Source organism: Oryza brachyantha, chromosome 3 (genome assembly GCF_000231095.2).
Source record: "Oryza brachyantha chromosome 3, ObraRS2, whole genome shotgun sequence".
NCBI lineage: Eukaryota > Viridiplantae > Streptophyta > Magnoliopsida > Poales > Poaceae > Oryza > Oryza brachyantha.
The window spans coordinates 16,259,978-16,270,613 of NC_023165.2; the positions used below are offsets into that span (position 1 = coordinate 16,259,978).

General features: G+C 44.0%; 1 pseudogene; it reads right to left on the minus strand.

Annotated features, from left to right (window-relative positions):
- Positions 1 to 585: 585 nt before the first annotated feature.
- LOC102709262 lies at positions 586 to 7,627 on the minus strand (annotated as a pseudogene).
- Between the last annotated feature and the right edge of the window lie 3,009 nt (positions 7,628 to 10,636).

The following is a 10,636-nucleotide window of genomic DNA, read 5'->3' on the forward strand; positions in this document are numbered from 1 at the left end:
TCGGTAGCAAAACTCCCTAGAATGAAGCGTACACTTGGATTCATTCCATCATCAACTTCACCAACCATAGAAAGCCGAAGAAAATTCGACTATTAACTTCGAGATAACTACATAAATTGTGTATCCACAGTTTACACTTCGTGCTCGAAAACAACTTCGGTACCAAAACTCTCAAGAATCAAGGGTACACTTGGATTCTTTCCATCATCAACATCACCATTCATTAACAGTCAACCAAGATTCGACTATTAACTTCGAGATTCCATGAAGATCGAATAAGATTGGAAATACGCACAAGATGATAAGTGACAATCATGACGCAGGATTATGATTTATCCTATAGATCATATGTCACGGCCCATCATGCAAAAAGTAAAGCACAAACAATATCTTTCACAAATGCAAGGAATGCAATGTAACCTACGCAAGATTAGAGAGAGAATTTAAATTAGATACATGTTACCGAGATGACATTGGCCCTTATGTGCACATTTATCCTCATGCTTGGCTCCATTGTTAAATATAGTGAGAATTACCTTTCTTAAATAAGCCAAGCTTCCAATGCCTCTCCATGTACCTATATTCTCATTTGAGCAAATTTACGTCGCCAACAAAATTAGGTCCATCAATGTTAGTTACCAAATCATGAGGCACCCAAATGGCCCTTCTTCTAGGTACAAGTCTAGGTAAACCAACATATCATGCAAACACATTGTCTTGGCTATTTCTCCTAAGCACATAATCATCAAACATAATAGTAGGCTTAGGAGTGTTAACTATGGGACAATTTTTACCAATATGTCCCTTTATTTGGCAATTGTAGCAAGTTGGGCTTTGACCTTGCTTCTTGCCGGTTTGCCTCAATTTTGATGATTTGCACTTCACATCATTCTTCTTGGGACACATCGAGGCAAAGTGTCTCATCTGACGACAACCAAAACATTTGATGTGAGAATGGCTTTTGACCATAGTCTTCTTAGCATCCTTACTTGTAGCTTGGTGCTTCCTTGTATGTTTTGGCATACGTCATGTCTTCTTAACATTCTTCTTGTGGTGAAAACCAGTCCCACACTTGTCATTTGTGCTCCTTTGCTTGCTTAATATTTCTTCAAGTGTGACCTTTCCTTTGTAGCTCCTATACAAGTCTTCTTTTAAATCTTTGACTTGATCTTGTAATTTCTTGTTTTCTTCTACAAGGTTAGCAACAATATACATAGAGGAAGAACGAGCACTTTCATCTATATGAGAGCTACAAGGTACTTCTAGCAAGTCATCGCAAGAGGTGGACACACTTGTCTTAGATGTAACGCATGGACTAGCCACATATGATACATCATTGTCAATTAAATCACACGTGATGCCTATGTCCACCTTTGGCTTACTGAATACATTGCCAACAAGAAGAGACTCATAAGCTTCTTTTATCTCCTTATAAGAATCACTAAGCTCCTTATAAGAATTTATTAGCTCCTCATTTGAGCCTTTTAGAGAGAGATTGATTTTCTCTAAAAGTTGATTTTTCCTCTTCTCTTTGGCAATATATTCACTAGCCTCTGTAAGCATATCAAAAAGATCATCATATGAAGGATCATCACCATCATCACTATCATCATTACTTCTACCAATAGTAGTATCTTGAGAATTTTTATTTACCTCACTCTTGCCATTGGCCATGAGGCAATGAGGTGATGTGGATGGTGTTGGGTGCTACTCGTCATCATCACAGGAGGTGGAAACCTTCATCCGATATCCACCCTTGTGAGCAATCATTCTCAACAATCGTGGGTGATTCATACTTTTCTTTAAGCTTTACCCACATAGCATGTGCACTCTTGAGATTGCATACTTGATTAGACATGTCATCACTCAAAGCACAAAATAAAGAATTAGTAGCTTGGGCATCAAGATGTAAACATTTCTCTTGCCCAACTGTTGGAGTGTGTTCGTCCAAAGCACAAGAAAAGCCCACATCTACAATCCACCATATATTTTAGGCTCATGGCCCTAAAATGAGAAATTATGTGGATTTTCCATTGTGCATAATCTGTGCCATCAAATATCGAAGGATCATCATCACAATGAATTATATCCCTAGAAGCCATCGGTTTCTCTCGGGACGGTTAAGTCCTCAAAATGAGAGACCAAGCTCTGATACCACTTGTAGGATCAAGGAGGCCGACTAGAGGAGGGTGAATAGGTGGTTTTATAACTTTTGGCTAAACCAAGATTTATATGCGGAAGCGTAAATCAAAACGGTTTTGCATAATTCAAAAACCTAAAACAACTAGTCTCAACTAAGTGCACCAAGAAGCTATCCTATGTTGAGGTTTGCAAGCCTAGGGTGATATTGCCACAAATAATCTCTAGTATGTAAACTTTCTCAAAGTAAATACAATAACGTAAATGAGTCAAGTGACAAGAAATTTTTCTCCGAGGTTCAGAAACTCGTCGGTTTCCTACTCCCCATTGAGGCGAGCCCAACTCTACCGCTCAACCACGAAGCCACCGCACGCCCCCTCCGTCATGGGGTGGGTGGGCATGGTGGGAGCCGGCCCAAGGAGAGGACTACCCAAGCCTCAATCACTAGGGTTGTTCTTCCTCCACTCCTGAGATGGCGAACACCATGCCACTCACAATCAACACCGGGCCTCCTCCACAATCTTCCATGGAGTGGTCACCGGATAAACTCCTCCAAGTCGTTTAGCAGGTGACAAACTCCAAGAGTAACAAGACTAGGATGCTTGTTGAGGACGATCAAATGACACACTAGCTGTAATAATGAAGCAAATGCACTTTGATTGGCTCAACTCACTCTCCAACACCTCACTAGATAATCTAAGTGCACAAGGGTGTGAGAGTTCTTGCAAGGGCTCAAGATAATGCAATGGAATGCCAAAACTCTACTCTTGCTGCTGGTGAAGGGATATATACCCCCACACACCAAAACTAGCCGTTGTGGAGAAATCCCTCAAAACAGCATGCTATCGGTCAGATCGCAGTTACATGGCCGGTCAGACCGGATAACTGTATAATGGCTAGAAAACTAGCCATTACAAGCCAATAATTGACCCTTGTCAACCAGGTCGGTCAGACCGTAGTTGAGAGGCCGGTCAGACCAACTCAGGCTCGAAAGAAAAGAGACCAAGCGTAAGGAATGCATGGATGATTGAAGAAGTTGATTGGGGGCCAAACCAAGACCTTCTCCAAGTCCACATCACGCATGGACCCCTACGGTGTCGTCAGTGGGGGCTGTCATCGCCCTCACTGGCTGCATCGCTGGTATCCACCACCTCTTCAACCACCACCCCTTGGTCACGGGGTGGGGGCGAAACGCGGTTCTCCTGCCCTTCCACCATCACTTGCTAACAGTTGGGATCAATAGAGGTTCTTTGCGGGAGGCGGGGAAGACAGGCTTTCGAAATGAACCCAAGCTACGCACCCCCAACTAGCGCACCAGCTGTTGGAGGCTGAGCTCTTCGAGTGGGATCCGCAAAACCTTGCATTCAAGAAAGAATGCGAGGAGAGTTTATATAGGTTCGGGCCGCCGGGAGGCGTAACACCCTACTTCTGCTGCTTGTGGACTATCTGAGTTAAAGCGAACAAGTGTTTATGGGGGCCAAAGAGAGTCATCTTTTCTCTATGGGGTAGGGCCTCCTTTTATAGTAGAAAGCGGTAGCCACAATTGCCAACCTTTTTACCAACTCCTAGTCATAGGCTATCATCATGCTTCTGCTAAGAGCCCCCTACCACGCCTGACTGGCCGCTGCAGCGCCACACCACCCCTGTTCAATATCGTCTGTCGGAGGGTAGGTGATGTGGGCAGTTCTGCTGCCCTCACTTGGTCCCGTCGGCCAGTGAGTTGGCGGAGGGGGTGGCCACGCCTCTTCCTGCCTAGTCCCATTGGTTTGTGCCTCGGCCTTAGGACTGGCAACCATCTTGGACAACGGGATTGCCTCCTCTCCCTCCGTAGCTATTCATCGCATCAAATGTGATGGCGACGGAGTGGGAGCAGGCACTCTGAAGTGACAAGGGTGTCGCTGCCCTGCCAAGGGTACCTGTCCCCTCTCAGTCTCTTTTTCTATGGGGGTTAGTAGGGCACCAAAGTCATTGGTGCTGTCCTATACAACAACAGCGCCAGTGACGTTGGCACGGTCAACAAGATCCATTTGTGCAATAAGTTTTTTTAGGGGTATATTTGTAAAATAAGTTTTTCAAAAGGACCAAAATGTCAAAATTCCAACCAAACGTTGCGAGTCAGACCTAGCCCATCGCAGATAGCCTATCTCAATCGGGCTAAGGAACCAGCCTGTCATGGATAACTACTTATCTCTGTCGAGCAAAATAACTTGCCCGTCATAGATAGATTTAACCCACGTGAGGAGTCAAAATTGACCTGGCTCATGTGACCTTATCTCTATCGGGCTCAAACATTTAGCCCGTCACAGATGACTATATCTCTATCGGCCTATTATAGAGCTTGTCACAGATGACACTATCTGTAACGAGCATATGTACTACACCCATCAATGATGAGTAGGTTAGGAAAAGAATAAATTTGTATTTTTGGCTAGCCTCAAGCATTTGCTAGCCATGCCTACTACAAAAATGACATATATACAGATTTACCAATCCCAACAACCTAGATTTCACTCCATTCCCATCACATATATACACATTTGAGTCCATTCACATATTCCATCAAGGCAAAAGCAATTCACAAAATATTATACATATACATTCACGAGCTTTTTGGCCCTCCAAAGCAGAGTTATAAAGTGAAACAAGTTTAGATGAAATCAATTAGTAACTGAGACATTATATAATCCAGAATAACAAATAGTACATATTAGATCGACTTAAGTGCAGTAATTGTTGAAGTATTGGAAATTTTTGTCGCATGTATTAGACTTAATTACAATTCTTGTTCAATACAAATCAATGAATATATAATTACACAATTAGATGTTAGTCGCAAGCATTAGAAATGTTGAAGCATTCAGAGACGAGCTAGCTAGCTGTTGACTCTAAACATTTCCTTCCTTGACAAGATATCATCAAGTATGAATCGTGCTATCTCTCCTCTCTAATGATATCAAAGTTGTTTTTTGGCATCTTTGAAAGTTTATCCTACATGTGAGGCGCCAAGTTAGTCTACATGCGTTGCGAGTTGTTGACCTACGTACATAATAAGCAACCAAAGCACACACCTCAAGGTCAGGCAATGCAACCTTGTTTGCGAAGATTCTCATTTTATGGCAGACATGGAACCCACACTGGTCACGAATTTGTTGACGTATTGAGATGTCTTTCTTGTGACCGAGTGTGGGATGCACGTCCTTATGCCTTCCGCCTTTTGCCATGTGCTTGCCCCAGGCATCATTCAAGGCAACTTCAATCGTCGGCCAATCGCATATGTCTTTTTTGATGTTGGAGTTAAGGTAGTAAACCAAACTCTACTTCGACACTATGACGAGAAGAATCCAATGACCCCTATGACATAAATAAATTGCTAGTTAAGTACTTAAAGATATGTGCGTCATCCTTTTTGATTGTAAGTAGGGTTCACGCTTACTGTTGATTGTAGGTGCACATAAGGAAGTCCTTTTCCTGACGGGACCATAAGCAATCGTAGATATAATCTACCATGCTAGCTTGATCGGTCTTCATAGTGGTGTCGTTGACGACAACAGGATCGAGCAAGGTAACATGGGGTGCATGACGATGGACATGCTTCCAAGTCAACCTATAAGAAAGAAAAGGATCTGAGTAAGCGTAATATATAGATTGTTATTACCATATATCATACGCAACAATACTTACAAGGAGTAGCACTTAAGGAGGTTGGTGTCGATCGACCGCAACCTGTAGAGGTCCCATAGATCTCTAAAGTCTACGGAGATGAAGCCTGCAGGGCTAAGGAATGGTTGTATATCGTGTTGCCCCATCATTGAGGTCTCTTTATTCTTCCTCCTTGCATTAGATCTCTCCATGCGTCGCCCATCTTCGCTAACACGTTGTTCCAGACCACCGGCGTGCCTAACGTGAATTCGGTTGGAGGGTTATGACGAGTTGGCGTCTTGCCGAGATCTAGCTTCTTAGGACATGGGAGCGTCCCTTGAACCTTCTCTCTTCCCTTTTCCCTTGAAGTACCTTTCTTGCGGGTATCAACCATGGGTGTGGAAGATTTAGCCCTCTTGAGCTTCTTGGCACGCCGTGGGAGGTGTGCAAGACTGTTTACCTCCGTACCGTCTCCACCAAAATTAGTCATACTGCAATTGGGGATCATTGGTAGTAGGGGCAAAAACAAGAGACGGAGGGCGAGGCGGCGGTGCTGAACAAGTACATGGAGCTGGCCTAGGAGTTACATTGATCTGAATGTTTTCCTTTGGCCATTGAATGAATGTCCCATGTGCAGATCCAAGTGTCAGAATCTCGCCATTCGATGGGTGCGGGAGAGTGAAGACGACCCAATCAGGCTTCAGTAGGTCCACCTGGACTTTGGCATGCCCAGCTGCTAGCAGGGCCCCATGCACTTGGGTCTTTGGCGTAGGCTTGAACGCACTACCCTCCGTGGTAGGAATTGCCACTCCTTGTGCCACCTTAACAACTAGGGTGCACGGGGTGGGTTCCTACAATAGATTCATACGCGCTATTACAATATGTCATAGTGCATTGTAGTGGTAAGATACCAAAAGAAATTTGTGTTGATTCTACCGTGGTTGTAGTGGTAAGATACCACGGGGGCCGGTGGTTGTTCTGCCGCCACCTCAGTTGATACACAAGTGCTACACCTCCGTGTGGGGCTCCTCCCTAGTAAGGGAGCGGGAGCGGGCTCTCTTTCCCTTAAGCGTGCCTTGACCTGAGCCTCCACTTGTAGGAGCTTTGAGTTGAACTCTTCTCTGAGCTCATTTCTAATCTCCTCCCGGATTTGTTCCTTAAGACATGCTTCTTTCTACGCCTTTGAGGTCTTGTGCCTCCTGTATTGCGACCAGTATTCAGGAAACCCAAACTTCCATGGAATGGTGGCGCCAATGCTCTTTGTCCTTCCACGGTGTTCTTCTGTACCCAAGGCTTTACTGAGGATGTCATCCTCGTGTCTTTGTGAGCACGTCGATTGGGAGGATTGTCGATCAGCAGATAGGTCCACCTGTAGTAACGTTGCTTCTAATTAAACCAAGAGGATGATACAATGAAATTAAACTATATTTATGTCTTAAACTTACGATCTTCTGGTAAACCGTCTGATCCTCGGCATGTGGAAAGTGTGTGTTCCATCCCTATTCTTCTTCACCCTAGCCCTTGCCCAGTTCATTGCTCGGGTGGTCGGGATATCACCTAAAATAGGAGGGGTTTTAGCTTCCACAGCAGCTTCATCCTCCTTGATCCATTTCGCTGTTTTCCCGGTGTACCCTGCAGTCCCGAGCCAATGCGAGTGAATGTTTCTTGCTTGTAGGTTCCTATAGACGTCCCTTTTTGCCCGAGACTTAGGCGTTGCCTTGGCGGCATGGAACTTTTCCCACAATTCCTTAGTGATGAACCGGTACTTCCCGTACGACTCGACCTGTGCGGGGTTGAGGACATACTCGCTCACTAACGTGGTCTTGAAATTTTTCCACAAGTTGCCCATCTTGCGGATAGCCTGCTTCTTGAGTCTCGCCTCAGCCTCCCCGGGGTACTCGAAGCTTTCCTTGAAGTGCTTCCAGGCCTTCTCTTTTTCCGACTGTGGGACCTGATCAATGTGGTCCTTCGTAGTCGTGAAGTTTTGCCTACCTAGGACTCCGCATATAGTTGAGAAGTTCTTGACCGCTTTTGCAGGAGCCGTAGGAAATCCGAGATAGTCCACCTCCGTTATGGTGTAGACTTCCTTAGGAATCCTATTATGGCTCCTATGAGACTAGCTCGATGTTGTCCCACTAGTAGTCGACGATTCTTGCTGCATCATTTTCTATATAACTATCGTATGACGCGAATGTTAAAAATGAGTAGACTGCTGTATGAAAAGACCTAGATCTAACTTAATGGGCAATGTAAAAATGTCTTTCATGTTAGTTATTACTTACGTACAATCAATTCAACCGAGACATTAACTAGCCTATAGTAACCGCCTATCCAATAATCTTTTATGTCCAAGGAGTTAAGCTGGCAGTACGTAAGTACTAACTCACGACATACACAGACCTATAATCTAAAATGATTTATATACATTGTGTACCATAGGGTAACTAATGATGTCTCCGTGATGGAAATTCAGACCGTTCACTACTAGGACGTAAATATCGCGTCCAGCTGACGCGAAAGGTGTGCACATGTATTTGAGATTCGTTTGATTTGTTCGATTTGTTTCTACCTCTAGACGTGTGCACACCTATCGTGATAGAGCTGGATGAGATATTTACGTACTACCAGCGAAAGGTCATATTTTCCACCACGGAGTGTACATTGACTAGCCTATAGTAACTGCAGTTACAATGCTCTCTACTTGACATCTCCACATAAACCCTGGAGTAAGCAAATGCAAGACTTTTCTTTGGCCTTAGCATGCCATTGAATTTCAGCCTAAGACGTGCCCGTCGAACCACACAAAGGTGGTGACCATATGTGTTACACATCTTAGGAGACTAGACGAAATGAACTAAAGGCTGAAAAAAATCTCGATTGCTCACCACAACATCAATTTGACAAAACCACCATTCCTATATATATCAATTCGAGAATAATTCATATATATCAATTGTAGAACAAGCATTCATCCTTATATATCAATTTGAGAACAAGCATTCATATTTATATATCAATCCAAGAACAAACATTCATATTTATATACATATCAATTCGAGAACAAGCATTCATATTTATATATAGCAACTCAAGAACAGGCATTCATATTTATATATTTTAATCCAAGAACAAGCATTCATATTTATATATAGCAATTCGAGAACAGGCATTCATATCTATGTATCTTTGAGAACAAACATTCATATTTATATATAGCAAATCGAGAATAGGCATTCATATATCAATTCAACAGCAAGCATCGGGGAGGGTTTCACCGGCGACAAATGTGGAGCGGGTCACCGACGTCGGGGAGGGGAGGAGGGTGCCGGCGCCGGGGAGTGGGGAGTCGGTCGCCGGCTCAGGGAAGGCGGCACCGGCGTCAGGGAGTCGGTCGCGGGCTCAGGGACGGGGTTGTCGGCGTCGGGGAGGGGAGGGGGTGCCGGCGCAGAGGAGGGGAGGGTGTTGTTCACTCGGGGAGGGGGGAGTCGGTCCCCGCCTCGGGGAAGGCAGCACCGGCATCGGGGAGTCGGTCAATAGCTTAGGGAGGGCGGTGCCGGCGTCGGGGAGGGCCGACAGCGTCAGCCTTGGGCGATGGCGTCGGGAGGGGAGGCGGTCGCCGGCTTGGGAAGACAGTCGCCGACGTAGGTGATGTGGGGAAATGGCGTCTGCGGCGTGGGGGGAGGTTGGGTCATGGTCAGGGAGGGCATCGCCAGTGTCGAGGAGGCTGTGGTGGCTAGGGCCTCTGGACCGGGCTACTCAGACTAAGCGTGAGAGTGGGAGGAAGGAGGGTTGTTACCCTAAACCCTAAACAAGGCTATCTCTGACGGGCAAGCCCATTAGAGATGAGGTTATCTGTGACATGCCCGCCACTGATGTGCAGTCATCTGTGACGGGCCTTTTAACTGGGCCCATCAGAGATAGCTTCATCTCTAACAGGCTTGACTAATTTGTCCGTCAGAGATAGCCTTGTTTAGGGATATTAAGAGCGGTTACAATTCAATTTGGATTATTATTTAAAATTACAGTTACATTTAAATAACAATTTCAATTACATCATATATAGTTTACAACTGCTATTAATTTAACAAAAACAACTGAAATTATTTTTTAATTTCGAGTAACAAAACCTTTTTGTGTTAGATTTGTTATTGAAGTTTCAAAATAATATACGTAGCATATGAAATTTAAAAACCACCAAACGGTAAAATTGCATATGTCATACGTATTTAAAACTTTGTTTAACAAAATCATATCATTAAGGCACAGATGCAGCATACATTGTTAGTTATATCAATTTGCAAGGTATATTACACATCGAGTTCATTTACAAAGATAAGCCTTATGATGGTCCAAATGAGCGTACGCCACATCGTCTTCAAGATCATCTTCAAGGTTGATCTGAAATCTGACATGAAGGTTCTTGTAGTATTCTTCTTTATCCACGACGTTGTCAACCCCAACAATTCTTCCGCTTGCTATCCCTAACAATTCTTCGCTTGCTATCCCTAACAACGTGAAGCTTCTTGTTTGTAGGGTCTTGTATGTAGAAAATATGTTCGACCTGATTGCCTAGCACGAATGGTTCATCGGTGTATCCAACTTTGGCCAGATCGATTAACGTGAATCCATCCTTGTTGACTTTGACACCTGTGCGGATATTAACCCAACTTCAACGAAACAATGGGACATTGAAGTTAGCGTAGTTCAATTCCCAATTTTGCTCAATGCGGTCATATGCATGTATACAGACTCCATTGTTTTTGTCACGCCCTGAGTTTTAACATAGCTAAAACTCAATTGAATGATACATTAAAAATAATTTTTTTAATTAAAGTTCAGGAGAAAATCAGTGTATAAA